The sequence below is a fragment of the Phyllobates terribilis genome, unplaced genomic scaffold, assembly GCF_046119375.1.
Source record: "Phyllobates terribilis strain yellow unplaced genomic scaffold, ASM4611937v1 Scaffold_5__5_contigs__length_657084704, whole genome shotgun sequence".
Classification (NCBI taxonomy): Eukaryota; Metazoa; Chordata; class Amphibia; order Anura; family Dendrobatidae; genus Phyllobates; species Phyllobates terribilis.
The window spans coordinates 570,407,969-570,425,782 of record NW_027362765.1 but is presented as its reverse complement, the minus strand read 5'-3'; positions in this window follow the sequence as shown (position 1 = coordinate 570,425,782).

Below are 17,814 nucleotides of genomic sequence, written 5' to 3'. Positions count from 1 at the left end.
GGAGGTGTGGCATGCTTAGGGCACCTGACCAGGAGACCTCCCACCTGCTCTCAGACGTAATATTGCTATTACTGTGGTAACCAGACCCCTGTGGTTCCACACAATGGCTGCCTAGATTTAGGAAAAATGTCAATATCATTTAAAGACACAAAGAGGAGGGCCTCGGTAATAAAATTTTCCCATTATAAAGGAGCGGTTCTGCTAAACAGTTATTGCATATGCAGCGACTTCAAGTGCTGTCAAAAATTTGGAAGCACTCCAATGCCCTTTGGAAGAGACATAGAGGAGGATCTCATTAAAAAAATGCTCCCATTATAAATCAGTGGGTCTATTATACTGTTCTTGCGCATGTAGTGACTGCAAGGGCTGCCAAAAATTTGGACGCACTCCAATGCCACTTGCAACAAATGTAAAAGAAGGCCTCAGTAACCAAATGTTCCCATTATAAAGGAGTGGATCTCCTATACTGTTCTTGCATATGCAGTGACTGCAAGGGATGCTGAAAATTTGGACACACTCCAATGCCCCTTGGAAGAGACGTAGAGGAAGACCTCATTAAAAAAAAATTCCATTATAAAGGAGTGGGTCTCTTATACTGTTCTTGTGCATGCAGTGACTGCAAGGGCTGCCAAACATTTGGATGCCCTCCAATTCCCCTTGGAAGAGACGTAATGGAGGGCCTCATTAAAAAAATGTTCACATTATAAAGGAGTGGGTCTCCTATACTGTTCTTGCGTATGCAGTGACTGCAAGAGCTGCCTAAAATTTGGACGCACTCCAATGCCCCTTGAAAGAGATGTAGAGCAGGGCCGCATTAAAAAAAAATTCCCATTATAAAGGAGCGTGTCTCCTATACTGTTCATGTGTATGCAGTGACTGCAAGAGCTGCCTAAAATTTGGACGCACTCCAATACTCCTTGGAAGAGATGTAGAGGAAGGCCTCATTAAAAAAATGTTTCCAATATAAAGGAGTGGGTCTCCTAAACTTGTAATGCCAATGCACTAAGGGCATGGGCTGAAAAACATTTACCACTGGGGGGTATACATGAACATACTGTATAACAAACATTTCCTACAGGTATCATAAACACCTTTAAAAAATTATGTGGGTGTTGCATCATGGTCACCATGGTGAAATGGTGGTGGAGGATGAGGAGAAGCAGGAGGACAACAGAAAATAGACAAAATCTGGAAGCATATACCCATGTCTGGATGTGAAAAGATGCATGGGAATAGACCTCCCAAAAAAAAGACACTGGATTTGAATTCATGTTACCCTGCTATCATTCGGTGATCTTGAGAATCTATCCCAATCCAGTCCTTGTTCATTTTTATAAGAGTCAGCCTTTTCAGTTCACAGGCGGATGCGCCTATCAGTATTCCCCCGGCGGCACTAAAGACTAGTGTTGAGCCACCCCCGTAGTGTTCGAGTTCGGTTCGGTTCGTCGAACACCCGTGTGTTCGCCGAACTGTTCGTCGAACTGTTCGTCGAACACCTTCGAACACCATTAAAACCAATGGCAGGCAAACAAAAACACATAGAAACACATAGAAAACACCTTCAAAGGTGTCCAAAAGCTGACAAACTGCTCAGAAGACACAACTAACACATGGAAAAGTGACAAGTACATATAGTCATGCGAAAAGAAAAGAGGTGGAGGAGTAAAAGGAGGGGGAGACACAGATATAGGCATGTCATGCCCTTCTAAAATCCAAAAAGTGAGAAGCCGAGATAGCCAGTCCGCTCCTGCCCGTGCCACCTCCGTGTCGCCGGGTTTGTGCCAGAGCCGCGGTGAACCCTGACGGCCAGCCCCCCTCTCCCAATACTGGTGCCTGTCCGCTGGTGGGTCGAGAGAGCCCCCCTGTGGTGGAGGCAGCTCTAAGCTTTTTAATTTAAATTGTCCCTCTAATTTAAATGAATACACTTTAAATCCATTTACAAGGATCTATTGGAGGGCAAGTCTCATGCCAGCAGCCGCGTAATTCCAGCTCCAGTAGCGTCCACTAAAGCTGCTGCAGTTAAAAAGCTTTTATAAGGATCGAGCTCGGCTGTCCACCGCAAGGCATCCTAGTGCCAGTCCCAGCCCCTATGCCTTGGGGTGCCTCCTGATGCTCTTCACTAAGTATCCCGTGGTCCCGAAGCATTTCCTTTGAAAAAATTAAGTGTCCAAACTACAGGTGGTGTAGCTTGCTAACAGCCGGGATAATCCGCTGACTAGCAGACACTGCTACTAGGCACAAAGTATTTCCTGGGCTAGATGCAGTTAAAAATTTGTAAGTAGATACTCTCGTTGGATGCTGAGAAAGCATTCCATAGAGTCTCCTGGCACGCCATATATGATTCTCTTAAAAAGCTTGGGGTAGGGGTCTAGGGGACCCTTTTATAGCCAAAATCACGGCCCTGTATCACAATACGTCACCTAGGCTGAAGATAAATGGAACTGTAGCACCGAGGGCTCGGTTGCTACAGACGTATTGCACCTCACCCAGAGGTGTGATATCTCACTCTCAGATAAGGATGGAGTGTGGATCAGGACCCGACACCTGCATGCATTACACCACAATGCCGTGGGGCAGGGCGACCAATATGCCCCTGAGATGGGCACGACAGTCCCTGTCCCTGGCTGGAGTGGGGGGAGGGAACACTGAGGAAGGGGAACCCTGCAGTGCAGGAGCAGGGAGGAAGCAGTTCCTGGGTGCATTGAGAAGGGAGTATAAAAGGTGGGCACCATCTTAGTTCAGTGCAGAGAAGTCTGAGCAGAAGTGGCAGGGAGCAGGGGCTCTGCATGAGCTCTGCTCCGGAGGCGGGCCTAGTAACAGAGGCCCAGGCCTGCAAGAGGGAGAAGGAAGGAAGAGGAGCGGAGAAGGCTCCAGGAACGAGGAATGAAGGGATCCCAGGGGTGCGGACGGGCGAGTCGCCACCGCACGCCCGAATCCACCTGCGTGGAGGGGTCAGGCCAAAGGGGGAGACCGGTCCCCGAACTAGTGGAGGCAGGAAACGACCCTCAGCTAGAAACCGGAGGCTCTGACATTTTATGTGGCACAGCCCCTTGCTCCACCCGCTAGGAAGGCACCACATAGGGTCAGGGAAACTGGCGCCAAGTTTACCAAGAGGAGGCCCGAGGCAGCCGGACAGAAGTGTTGGTAAGAAAGGCCAGACAAAGGACACACAAAGGGGGTCCTGTGAAGCGCTCCAAAGTTATCTGGGAGTTGTCTGAGCCCCTCACCTGGTGAGCACAGTACGACGTGGGCAGCCGTTACCTGCAGACGTGGTCTGGATAATAAGAACTGTGAGTAAAGGCCCTGAACTGCATCACTGACTCCGTGTCGTTACTGCTGCTGCCCTGCACCATCACCCCCATCCTCCGCATACACTGCCCTGAGGCTATACTCCTCCCGTGGGGAGTTATGCTACGCTCTGCTGCACCCACAACACCAGCCTTAGCGGTCTGCCCTGTAGCGGCGGTTCACTCTGACCGCAATCCACGGGTGGCGTAGTCGGACATTTAAACATCAAAACCACATAAATAGTTCCGCCACTGGTTTGACCGCCCTGAGCCACGGAACCGGATCGCCGCCACGAAGACTACAACCACCAGCATCCACCAAAAAGGGTCCGGCTCCGGGTGTCCCAAGGCCCAGGGGGTGCGTCAGAACATTTTCATCACCTTTCACAATCACCAATGGGACAAGGCAGGGATGTCCTCTGTCCCCTCTCTTATACATCCTAGTGACGGAGCACCTGCTCTCATCAATTCGCCATAACCCCAATATTAGGTGGATTGAGGTGGGAGGCACCGAGTACAAGTGCTCTCTATTTGCTGATGATGTCCTAGTATATATCACTCAATCACATATATCCATCCCTGCTGTTATGGCTGAAATAGATCACTTTGTTACATGGTAAAATTTTAAAATCAATGCAGCGAAGTCTGAGGCCCTCGATGTCTCCCTCCCTAAATCCATATAGGATTCCATCCAGTCCAACTTTCCCTTTGCCTGGCCCTCACAGGGTATCAAATACTTAGGAATTCCTATTCATAGAGACCTCTCCCATCTATGTTATCTTAATTTTGGGCCCTTTATTGAACAATTCCATACAGACCACGGTTGGCAAGTTAGAACTGTAAGATTCACTACGTGAACCACTGGTGTTTTGTGGAAAAGCACATGTACACCGCGTTCCAAATTATTATGCAAAAAGTGTTTAGGAGTGATAAGGGAAGAATTTGTTTGTTTGTCAGTTAAACTCATTGATGGTGATGTGTGTCAGGGCTCTTTATATCACTGTAAGCAATTGCAGACACCTGTGCTAATTAGTTTGGCATTTGTGTCCAATGAAAGGCAAGACTACTTAAGAAGGCTCTCTCACATTATTAAGCAGCCTACATTTTCTGCCAAAATGGGAAAGAAAAAGGATGTGTCGGCTGCTGAGAAGCAACAAATTGTGGAGTGTTTAGGTCAAGGCATGACTACAATCAACATTGTGCGATGATCAGGATGAAGTGTCTTGGCAATCAAGAAGTATGTAGCTGATTCACAGTACACACATGTGCGTGCTGATAAGGGCAAATTGAGGACTCTTTCCTACAGGCAATTACGTCAGGTTGAAACAGCAGCGGCAAAAAAGCCTTGTCATAGCAGCAGACAAGTTTTTGAAGCTGCTTGTGCCTCCAACGTCCCCCGAACAACAAGATGCAGGGTCCTTCAGAGGTTTGCAGCTGTGCATATGCCATCCTGTCGACCTCCTCTATCCACTTCACACAAGCAGAAACGGCTCCAGTGGGCCAAACATTACATGAAGACTGATTTCAAAACTGTTTTGTTCACGGATGAGTGCCGTGCAGCGCTCGATGGTCCAGATGAATGGAGTGGAGGATGGCTGGTTGATGGACACCCCACGCAAACACGGCTACAGCGCCAACAAGGAGGAGGTGGAGTAATGTTTTGGGCTGGAATCATGGGGAGAGAGATTGTCGGCCCCTTTAGGATCCCTGAAGGCGCTAAAGATGAACTCCATAATGTATGTGGATTTTCTCAAACAGCACTTCCTGCCATGGTTCAAGAAGAAGAACCGTGTATTTCACAGCAAGATCATTTTTCTGCATGATAATGCACCATCTCATGCTGCACATAAAACATCTGCATCTCTGGCTGATATGGGCATAAAAGGGGACAAACTTATGGTGTGACCCCCATGCTCCCCTGACCTCTACCCCATTCAGAACCTTTGGAGCATCATTAAAAGGAGTGTCTATGATGGCGGGAGGCAGTTCACATCTAAGCAACAGCTCTGGGAGGGTATTCTGTCCTCATGCAAAACAATTGAAGCAGAAACCATCCAAAACCTGACAAATTCAATGGACGAGAGAGTTCAGAAGCTCCTTTCGAACAAGGGGTCCTATGTGAAAATGTAACATCACCTAGAATAAAGTTTTGAGTTGAAAACTGTTTGATTTCAGTTTCTAACAACCTGCAAATGCTTATAATTTCAAAAATGACCATTTTTTTGGTCTTTATTAAAATGAAAAGGTTGATCGAAAAGTTTGGGGGATCTAAGAGTGTGGCAACCCAGTAGTCATGATTACTTCGAATTCTGACAATATGAGGGTCATGCTGCAGGTAGTGCAGCAAGAAGGCACTTATGTGTCTTGCGCATCTCGGAGCCCCAAAATTATTTTCCGGGCTAGATGCAGCTAAAAATTATTTTTAATTTTAAATCTGGTGAAGCTTATTATAGATGGCCTAATAGGATCAGTGCTGCACACTGCTACAAAGCCCAAATTATTTTCCAGTCAAGATACAGATAAACATGATTAGTAATTTGAAAGCTTAAAACAGTTGGTAGGGTGATTTTAACCAATCATCAAGCTTTTACTCTCCCCAGGATGACACAGGGGTAGAAAAGTCGTTTCGGATCCATGATTTGTTCATCTTTATGAACGTGAGTCTGTCTACATTATCAGTGGAGAGCCGCGTGCGCTTATCTGTCAGCACACCACCAGCAGCGCTGAACACACGTTCAGACAGAACGCTGGCTGCGGGGCATGACAAGATCTCCAAGGCGTAAGTGGCTAGCTCCGGCCATTTATCCAGATTGGAAGCCCAAAAAGAGCAAGGGTCCAGTGACACAGTCGTGGCTTCAATGTTTACTTGGAGATACTCCTGTACCATCGTCTCTAGGCGTTGACTATGTGTCAGACTTCTTGTCTCCTGTGGCCTTGCAAAGGATGGGCTAAAAATGTGGTGAAATGATTCCGCAAAATTGATGTTACCAGCAGATACTGTGGTTCTGTTATGGTTTGAGTGCTGAACACTTGACGGTCCCACGGTTGGCAAGTTGGAACTGTGAGATTCACTACGTGCACCACTGGTATTTTGTGGAAAAGCACATGTAAGATTCTGCAACAGTCTCTGCTGATACTCCTGCATGCGTGCATCCCTTTCTATGGCAGGAATAATTTCTGCAAATTTACTTTTGTACCGGGGATCTAACAGTGTGGCAACCCAGTAGTCAGGATTATTTCTAATTCTCACAATTCGAGGTTCATGTTGCAGGTAGTGCAGCAAGAAGGCACTCATCTGTGTTGCGCATCCAGGAGCACCAAGTCCCTGTTGTGTTGGTGGCGAGGTAGCAATCATGCTTCCTTCCTCTGTCATCTCCCCCCAACCTCGCACAACAGAAATGTGATCAAGGTCTCCCTCATCTGATGAGTCTTCCATCAGTTCGTCCTCCACTTCTTCCTGGGCTCCTGCACCTTCCTCACTAGTTTGGCTGCTACCATGCGCCCTGGTAAAATCATCTCCCCCACCCTCACATGCCTGCCGTCTTGGTGCTGCCGACCGTCTGGACCTTGCAGATGTTAGCCCTTCCGCAAACAACTCCTCCTCCTCTACTTCCTCCACCTCCTCTTGTGCCACCACCTGACTCCGAATTCTGTTTAACATGTGCTCCAGCATGTAAATCACCGGAATAGTCATGCTGATAATGGCATCGTCAGCACTAAACATCTTCGTCGCCATTTCAAAACTGTGCAGAAGGGTGCATAGGTCCCTGATCTGAGACCACTCCTCCAGCGTGATTTGCCCCACCTCTGAATCTCGTTGGCCCAGGCTATACGTCAGAACGTATTGCACCAGGGCTTGTCGGTGCTGCCACAGTCGCTGCAACATGTGCAGAGTTGAATTCCACCGGGTAGGCACATCGCATTTTAGCCGGTGAAGTGGCAGGCCCAACGACTTCTGTAGAGATGTAAGTCGCTGAGCTGCGGGATGCGAACGGCGGAAGTGAGCACACAGCGACCGTGCCCTCTGCAGAAGGCCATCTAGTCTGGGATAGTGGGCTAAAAATTGCTGGACAACCAGGTTCAACACGTGAGCCATACAAGGCACGTGTGTGACATTGCCCCGGCGAAGGGCCGCACCCAGGTTTGCAGCATTGTCGCACACGGCCTTCCCTGGTTTCAGGTCCAGTGGAGACAAAACCATTCATGAAATTGGTTCTCCAGAGCTGACCACAACTCCTCAGCTGTGTGACTCACATTTCCCAGACATTTCAATGTAAAAACCGCCTGATGACGTTGAGCCCTAGTGCCAGCATAGTAAGGAGGTGTGCAGGATCCCTTCTGCGCAGTTAGAAAGCTTGTGGCATGACCAGACAGGCTTTGGGTGCAGGTGGAAGACCGAGAGGAGGTTGAGGAGGCAGAAGCAGTGGAGGAAAAATGACATAAAGAGGATTGACGCACAACTCGTGGGGACGGCAAGACTTGGACAGCAGCCCCTTGTCCTGCTGTCACCATAGTTACCCAGTGCCCAGTCAGCGACATGTAACGCCCCTGTCCATGCCTACTCGTCCAAGTGTCTGTGGTGAAATGCACCCTGTCACACACAGAGTTTCTCAAAGAAGCGGTGATGTTGTGTGCGACATGCTGGTGGAGCGCAGGCACACCTTTCTTTGAGAAGTAGTGCCGACTGGGCATCTGGTACTGGGGCACTGCGACGGACATAAGGTCTCGAAAATCCTCTGTGTCCACCAGGCGGAAAGGCAGCATTTCTGTAGCCAAGAGCTTGCAGATGGTGAAATTCAACCTCTTAGCTTTCTCATGGCTAGGAGGAAATGGTCTTTTACTTGTCCACATCTGAGGGACCGAGGGCTGGCTATTGTGCTTAGACGGGGTTGATAAGGGTGTCCCCGGCAAACTGACGGTCTGTGAGGAAGATGCAGGCGGACATGTTAGGTTGCCTTGATCCAAAGGTGGTGCTATCGATGTCGGACAGCGCTCAAGACCAGCTGGTGTTACCACCTCCAAAGAAAATGATGACCTGCCAATCACGCTGGCTGTTGCGGGTAAAGAGGTGGCAGGTCTGCGCCCCAAAACAGGTGTGACTGCTGTCCCCCCAGTCACAGAGGATGAAGAGGCCGCGGATGCACAAGATATGGCAGACGGTGGTTGGCCCGGCCGGCTAGACCGCATTGTAGCACACTGAGCTTCCCACTGCAACTTATGCTTCATGTCCATGTGCCGGTTCATGCATGAAGTACTCAAACTATGTATTTTTTGGCATCTACTTAGCTTTTGCTGACAAATGTTACAGATAACACGAGTTGGGTCATCTTTATCGATCTGAAAAAATGCCCAGGCTATGCAAGGCTTAGCAGCCATGCGACCTGAAGAGCCACCACGACTTGTGGTGAGAGGCAGAGTTGTGTTTGAGGATGCAGTTGTTGACGTGCTTCCAGTACTACGTCTCTGTCCAGGAAGGCGCAACCTGACCTCGTCGTCACTAGCATCTTCCTCCACCTCCTCTGCTGACCTCATCTCTTGGCTGACTGTGGGTTGACAGTAAGTGGGATCTCCGACCTCATCATCATCACCCTGTGCGTTATCACACCCGTCGTCCTCAGAGCCAACCTGTTCCTGCCCTGACAAAAAACTAAAGTTGTCGCTCCAATCAGGTATTTGAGTCTTATCATCGTCTTCCTCATTGTCTCCACCAACAGGAGTTACAGTTTGGGAATGAGGGTCTACATTATGGTCAGAACCTTCTGCGTCTGGTCCTGGATCCGACTCATAAAGATTCTGGGCATCAGTGCAGATCATTTCCTCGTCTGGATTCACAGAAGCGCTGGAGTCGACCTCTGATTCCCAGGCTATAGTATGAGTAAACAGCTCTGCAGACTCAACCATCTGTTCTACCTCATACTCAGACGGGCAGCTGGAGATTTGGGAGCTGTGAGGAAGCAAGTGCGATTTGGGTGACACCTTTGAGGACTGGAGTATTTGTGATGTTGAAGTTGATGTGGAGGAGAGCCCACTTAAAGGAGCACTTGATATCCGTTGAAGCACCTGCTGTTTTTGTGCCTCATCTGGAATTTGTAGCGATTGGCGTGGCCGTAAGAAAGGGATCTTATCACATTGTCCGCTAAAAGAAGTAGACATTTTAGTTTGGCTGGAAGATGGTCTTTCTTCTGCACCTACCCCACGGACACAACCTTTTTTCCCCTTCCCAACACGCCTATTCCCCTTTCCACCAGCAGCAGACCTTTTTCCACTCATTTTGGTGGTTAACTAATTCACAACTCTGGAGTTGTTTGCACAAAAAAACAATGGATGGTAACCGAGCAGAGCTGAGTGGCCAAACTGTGGTATTAGGCCAAAACTATTGGCTGGGTTAGATGCAGAAAAAAATTATTTTTAATTTGCAACCTGATGGAGGTCAGTATAGATGGACTAATAGACCAAGTCCCACACACCGCTAGAAGCCCAAATATTTTTTCCGAGCTAGATGCAGAAATTTTTTTTATTCAATTTGCAACCTGATGGAGGTCAGTATAGATGGACTAATAGACCAAGTCCCACACACTGCTAGAAGCCCAAATATTTTTTCAGAGCTAGATGCAGAAAAAAATTATTTTTAATTTGCAACCTGATGGAGGTCAGTATAGATGGACTAATAGACCAAGTCCCACACACTGCTAGAAGCCCAAATATTTTTTCAGAGCTAGATGCAGAAAAAAATTATTTTTAATTTGCAACCTGATGGAGGTCAGTATAGATGGACTAATAGAACAAGTCCCACACGCTGCTAGAAGCCCAAATATTTTTTCAGAGATAAATGAAGAAAAAAATTATTTTTAATTTGCAACCTGATGGAGGTCAGTATAGATGGACTAATAGACCAAGTCCCACACACTGCTAGAAGCCCAAATATTTTTTCAGAGCTAGATGCAGAAAAAAATTATTTTTAATTTGCAACCTGATGGAGGTCAGTATAGATGGACTAATAGAACAAGTCCCACACGCTGCTAGAAGCCCAAATATTTTTTCAGAGATAAATGAAGAAAAAAATTATTTTTAATTTGCAACCTGATGGAGGTCAGTATAGATGGACTAATAGACCAAGTCCCACACACCGCTAGAAGCCCAAATATTTTTTCAGAGCTAGATGCAGAAAATTTTTTTATTCAATTTGCAACCTGATGGAGGTCAGTATAGATGGACTAATAGACCAAGTCCCACACACTGCTAGAAGCCCAAATATTTTTTCAGAGCTAGATGCAGAAAAAAATTATTTTTAATTTGCAACCTGATGGAGGTCAGTATAGATGGACTAATAGAACAAGTCCCACACGCTGCTAGAAGCCCAAATATTTTTTCAGAGATAAATGAAGAAAAAAATTATTTTTAATTTGCAACCTGATGGAGGTCAGTATAGATGGACTAATAGACCAAGTCCCACACACTGCTAGAAGCCCAAATATTTTTTCAGCTAGATGCAGAAAAAAATTATTTTTAATTTGCAACCTGATGGAGGTCAGTATAGATGGACTAATAGACCAAGTCCCACACACCGCTAGAAGCCCAAATATTTTTTCAGAGCTAGATGCAGAAAAAAATTATATTCAATTTGCAACCTGCTGGAGGTCAGTATAGAAGGACTAATAGAACAAGTCCCACACACTGCTAGAAGCCCAAATATTTTTTCAGAGCTAAATGAAGAAAAAAATTATTTTTAATTTGCAACCTGATGGAGGTCAGTATAGATGGACTAATAGACCAAGTCCCACACACTGCTAGAAGCCCAAATATTTTTTCAGAGCTAGATGCAGAAAAAAAATATTTTTAATTTGCAACCTGATGGAGGTCAGTATAGATGGACTAATAGACCAAGTCCCACACACCGCTAGAAACCCAAATATTTTTTCAGAGCTAGATGCAGAAATTTTTTTTATTCAATTTGCAACCTGATGGAGGTCAGTATAGATGGACTAATAGACCAAGTCCCACACACTGCTAGAAGCCCAAATATTTTTTCAGAGCTAGATGCAGAAAAAAATTATTTTTAATTTGCAACCTGATGGAGGTCAGTATAGATGGACTAATAGACCAAGGCCCACACACTGCTAGAAGCCCAAATATTTTTTCAGAGCTAGATGCAGAAAAAAATTATTTTTAATTTGCAACCTGATGGAGGTCAGTATAGATGGACTAATAGAACAAGTCCCACACGCTGCTAGAAGCCCAAATATTTTTTCAGAGATAAATGAAGAAAAAAATTATTTTTAATTTGCAACCTGATGGAGGTCAGTATAGATGGACTAATAGACCAAGTCCCACACACTGCTAGAAGCCCAAATATTTTTTCAGAGCTAGATGCAGAAAAAAATTATTTTTAATTTGCAACCTGATGGAGGTCAGTATAGATGGACTAATAGACCAAGTCCCACACACCGCTAGAAGCCCAAATATTTTTTCAGAGCTAGATGCAGAAAAAAATTATATTCAATTTGCAACCTGCTGGAGGTCAGTATAGAAGGACTAATAGAACAAGTCCCACACACTGCTAGAAGCCCAAATATTTTTTCAGAGCTAAATGAAGAAAAAAATTATTTTTAATTTGCAACCTGATGGAGGTCAGTATAGATGGACTAATAGACCAAGTCCCACACACTGCTAGAAGCCCAAATATTTTTTCAGAGCTAGATGCAGAAAAAAATTATATTCAGTTTGCAACCTGATGGAGGTCAGTATAGATGGACTAATAGAATGATGCTATGCCCAAAAGATTTTACTTCACTAGGTGCAGTAAAAAAATTGGTATTCTATACACAGGTGGTATATCTTGCAACACAGATAGGCTACTCCACTGACTAACACACTCTGCAATCGGCCAAAAAGGATTAGCTTTGCTAGATTCAGCCAAATGCTGTGAAAAAAACTTGCACAGCACTGGCACAGACCTGCCTGGCAAAAACTGATAGGAACTGATGTAACCTAGTCCTGAAAAGGACTCCAATTACAATTAGTCTTTACTCCCACAATCTATCTATTTAAGAGCACAGACCTGCCTGATAAAAGTCGTAGGAAATGCTGTAACCTAGTCCTTAAAAGGACTGCAATCACAACTATTCCCTACTCCCAAGCTATCTGTATATTTGTGCGAAAATTGGCTTGAAATTAACAAGGTATAGGGCACACAGCAACAGCGGTGCCGTCTAACACGCAGCTGCAGCAGTGAGAAAATGGTGGCGACGGGGAAAATGGCTTGGTCTTATAGGGCAAGGACATGTGACATACACTGCCAATCACACATGCCCTTGCTTGTGTGAAAAAAAGCACTTCGCTCCGTGTGTGCGCTGCTGATAGGCTGACAGATTGCACCTCCCCACTGCAAATGCGGGAAAGAGAAAAAAAAATGGAGATCTTCATTGTTCCTGCAGAGATCCATTCCCTGCCCCTCCCCCCGCCCCGCTGTACACTCAAACTGCGTATTAACATTAATTTTCATCATTACTGAGAAAAAATCCAGTTATGATTTTGGTGCACGAACAGTTATCGAACATAACCTCGAACAGCCGAATTTTTCTCAAATTGTTCGTGTTCGTCGATCGGCTCGAACACCGCCCAAAACAGCTCGAATTTGAGATTGGCGAACAGTTCGAGTAGAACAACGCTCATCTCTACTAAAGACCCGCTCTGACAAAATGCTAGTGGCAGGGCAGGTTAGAACCTCCAAGATGTAGAGAGCCAGATCATGCCAAGTGTCCAGCTTGGATACTCAGTAATTATAAGGCACAGATGAATCACGGAGGACGTCGGCAAGATACTCCTTCTGTATCTTCGTAAAATTATCCCTCCTTGTGAGAGTACCCCACGCATCAGGGCCTTTGCGATGGGAGGGTCTGAGAAAACTCTCCCAGACCTTTGAAAGTGTTCCTCCGCCTCTGATGGATCATATTTGTGTCTCTCTTGCCTGTACACCATGGTTGTCCAACAAACTGTGACCTTTGCCGTCAGCGTTTTTAGATGGGAATTTTTTTAACAATTCCGCAACAAGGACCTTCTGTTACTGCACCATTTTAGCAGACCTGTCCGCCTTGGGAACGAGAGATAAAAAGTTCTCCTTGCAATGTGTGTCTAGGAGTGTCATCAACCAGTAATGACTGTCACCCAAAATTTGGAGAACGAGAGGGTCACGGGAAAGGCAGCGTAACATAAACTCAGCCATGGGTGCCATACTGCTAACAGGCAAGACTTCCGTATCCTCACCAAGAGGACCACTGACCATGCTCTCCTCCTCCTCCTCCCTCTCCTCAGGCCATCCACGCTGAACAGAAGGTATGAAGGTTGTGTGGGTAGTACCGTCTATAGCACAAAAAAATTGCTCCTGTTCTTCCTCCTCCTTATCTTCCTCTTTCACATTGTCACCGAATCCACAATGGGATGAGATGAGGCTGGGCTGTGTGGAATCACTCTGTATGGTTTCTTGCTCCATCTCATCGTTCTCCGCCTGCAATGCCTCATCTTCAATTGTGAGCAGCAAGCATTTCAGAAGTCAGAGTTTAAGGATGGTGACGCTAACTATGGCGTCATTGCCGCTCATCATTTTGGTATAGGCCTCAAAGTTTTAGAGGACGGCACAGATATCTGACATCCCTGTCCGCTCCTGAGCTCTTATGTGCAGAGGCTAACCTGGATACCGATGGGTGTTTTGCAGCTGGTACTCAGCAACTACCCTGTGCTGCCCACAAATCCTTCCAACGCGTGAGGGCATCGCACACCAGTCGGTGAGCTGGAAGCTGCAAAAACGCTGCTGTAGCATGGCAAGGGCGGCAGAATCTGCAGCTGACTTTCCAAAATGAGCACTCACGTGTCGTGCTTTGACAAGCATATCCGGCAGATCCAGGTAAGTTTTGAGAAACCACTGAACCACTTAGTTGAGCACAAGAGACTGGCAAGGTAAATATGTGAGCTGGCCTCGCTTCAGTGCCGCTCCCAGATTCACGACCATGCCAGGTGGAAAGTTCAGCCGTGACAGCTACAGATCTGCCTGCTCTTTCAGAGCTGTCCACAACTCTTCAGCATTGTGCGGTTTGTCACCTAAGCATATTAGCTTCAGGACCGCCTGTTGCCGCTTGGCCGAGGCAGTGTTTCCAGCTTCTGATTGATCTGGTCATTTCAGAGATGGAGGCTGAAGAGGAGGAGGAGGTGCAGGAGCTGTAGAATGTAGGGGCAACCCTGATTAACTCAGGGTCCGCAATCCTCGGCGTCGGGAGGACATGTTATGTCCCAAGGTCCAACTGCATCCCGGCTTCCACTATATTAACCCAGAGTGCCATCAGCGAGATGCACCGTCCCTGCCCACAAGCACTTGTCCATGTGTCTATGGATAGGTAGATCTTCCCAGTAACTGCGTTGTTGAGGGCACGGCTAATGCTCTGGGACACATGCTTGTGTAATGCGGGGATGGCACACCAGGAGAAATAGTGGTGGCTGGGGACCGAGTACCGAGGGACGACCACTGCCATAAGGTTGCGTAAAGGTAGCATAGTTTTTTAGGTTGAAGGAAGACTAAGTCCATCTAGTTTAACCCATAGCCTAACATGTTGATCCAGAGGAAGGCAAAAAAAAGCATGTGGCAACACTAAGCTCCAAAAATTCTTTCCTGACTCCATACAGCAATCAGACTAGTTCCCTGGATCAACGCCCTATCAAGGAATCTAGTATATATAACTTGTAATATTATACTTTTCAAGAAGGGCATCCATGCTCTTCTTAAATTTTAGTAGTGAATCACTCATTACAACATAATGCGGCAGAGAGTTCCATAGTCTCACTGCTCTTACAGTAAAGAATCAGCATCTGTGATTATGATTAAACCTTCTTTCCTCCAGACATAGAAGATGCCCCCTTGTCCCGGTCTCAGGCCTCAGAGTAAAAAGATCAGTAGAAAGGTCTTTGTACTGTCCCCTCATATACTTTCACATAGTAATAAGATCACCCCTAAGCCTTTGTTTTTCCAAACTAAATAACCCCAAGTGTAATAACCTGTCTTGGAATTGCAGACCCCCCAGTCCTCCAATAACCTTGGTCGCTCTTCTCTGCACCCTCTCTAGTTCAGCTATGTTTTCCTTATACACCGGAGACCAAAACTGTACACAGTATTCTAAGTGTGGTCACACTAGTGACTTGTATAGAGATAAAATTATGTTCTCCTCATGAGCATCTATGCCTCTTTTAATGCATCCCATTATTTTATTTGCCTTTGCAGCAGCTGCCTGACACTGGCCACCAAATGTGAGCTTTTCGTCAGGTCTTTTTCAGTTACAGTTTTACCCAGTGTTTTACAACTAAGCATATAATTATACATTTTGTTTCCTCTGCCCAAGTGCATTACCTTACATTTATCCCCATTAAAGCTCATTTGCCATTTCTCAGCCCAAGCTTCTAGTCTACATAGATCCTCCTGTAATATAAAATTGTCCACCTCTGTATTGATTACCCTGCAGAGTTTAGTGTCATCTGCAAATATTGAAATACTACTCTGTATGCCCCCTACAAGGTCATTAATAAATATGTTAAAAAGAAGTGGGCCCAATACTGACCCCTGTGGTACCCCCACTGTTAACTGTGACCCAGTCTGAGTGTGTTCCATTAATAACCACCCTTTGTTTCCTATCACTGAGCCAGTTTTTAACCCACTTACACATATTTTCCCCTATCCCCAATTGTTCTCATTTTATGTATCAACCTTTTGTGTGGAACCGTATCAAAAGCTTTTGAAAAGTCCATATACACAACATCCACTGCATTTCCTTGGTCCAATTCGGAACTTACCTCTTCATAAAAGCTGATCAGATTAGTTTGACAGGAACGGCCTCTCGTAAACACATGTTGATATTGGGTCATGAGGTTATTTTTCTTCAGATACTCTAGCATAGCATCTCGTCTCCACGAGCCTAAAAGGCAACATTTCAAACGCAAGCATTCAAGAAGGGGGCTGGAAGCAAGTGTAACTAGAAGGAAGCCCCACATGACCGGGATGTGCCAGGAGGGTGTAATTTTAATCCCAATATCCGGATTGGTTATAAGCCTGGAGGGGCGGGCATTGGAAGGGGCTGGGGAGATATAATAAGGAAAAGTGCGGGAAAATGGTCAGTCCAGGAAGGAAGTCAGCGGGGAAAGTTCCCACCCACCCACCCCTTCTTTCTGTTGGTATTCTGTGAAGTTAATGGTGAAAGGGTGGTTTTACTGTAGAGGAGATAAAGGAGTTATTACTATTGTGTATTATCGATGGGTTATATTAAAAAAGGACATGTAAAGTTTTATGAGGGTTTGTCGCAGTGGCTTGGCGGGGGGTGGGGTTCTTGGAGTTGGCACAGAAGTGTCGGTGGAAAGAATATTGGATAATCACAGGCAGTGCCTTGATTAACCAGGGTGATCTGGCATTTGGTTTTGGGCTCTGGACGGGGTTTTACCCTGGGAGCTTTTGGTGCCCTTGAGCTGGTGATGGACGGCTGAGGGTAATATGGTGGTTCCAGTTCGGTTTAATTTATGCCAGATCTAATTTTTAACTCCAAGAACCCTCCCTTCTTATTTATTTATAACACTGTTAATGTGTTAATGTTGTTTGTTAATAAAATGGCCGCTGTGGCCAAATTTATCCAAAGAAATACAGGTGCAGTGTTTTTATTTGGTGGGGGAAGGTGAGTGCTGGAAGGTGGGGGCATGTTGAACCATGGAACCCGTGTTGGCAGTACACGGTCATGAAATGTGTGAGTTTAGTATTCTGCCTGTGGGGCGAAGACTGCGTATTTGTGCTTGCATTCCATGGACTGGAGTTCGGACAACTGAACGCTGCACTGCGACAAAGACGTGGACATGTTTCCTGATGGTGGTAATTGTGAGTGTGCAACTACAGGAGCAGGGCAGGAGGCATCTTCACATGTGCCATGAACAGGAGATTGGCGTGCACGCACAACAGCGGAAGAGGCAGTGGTGTCACCCGCAGACACTGTTTCTGAACACTGGCGTTCGGCCAATCTAGTCGGATGCTTTGCTGTCATGTGCCTGACATGCTGGTCGTGGTCAGGCTGCTAGTTTTGCTACCCCTGCTGATACTGACCTGGCAGATGGTGAAAATGGCCTTTTTGGGGATATCTGCACAGTCCTTAACCCCTTTACCCCAAAAGATGATTTGCACGTTAATGACCAGGCTAATTTTTACAATTCTGACCACTGTCACTTTATGAGGTAATAACTCTGGAACGCTTCAACGGATTCCCCTGATTCTAAGACTGTTTTTTCGTGACATATTATGCTTCATCAAGAAAGAAGGAATTCTGCAGTGTTAGTGAAGCGCTAGAACAACTAGACACGGGATTAGGTTATAACACACAAACCTTTTATTGTTTAGTACGCTCTCTAACGCCACGACGCGTTTCGATAGCAGACGCTATCTTCCTCAGGTAGATTAGAGAGCAAATGAAAGAGCAACCATTATATAGGGTAGGTGCACCAATCAAAGGACACT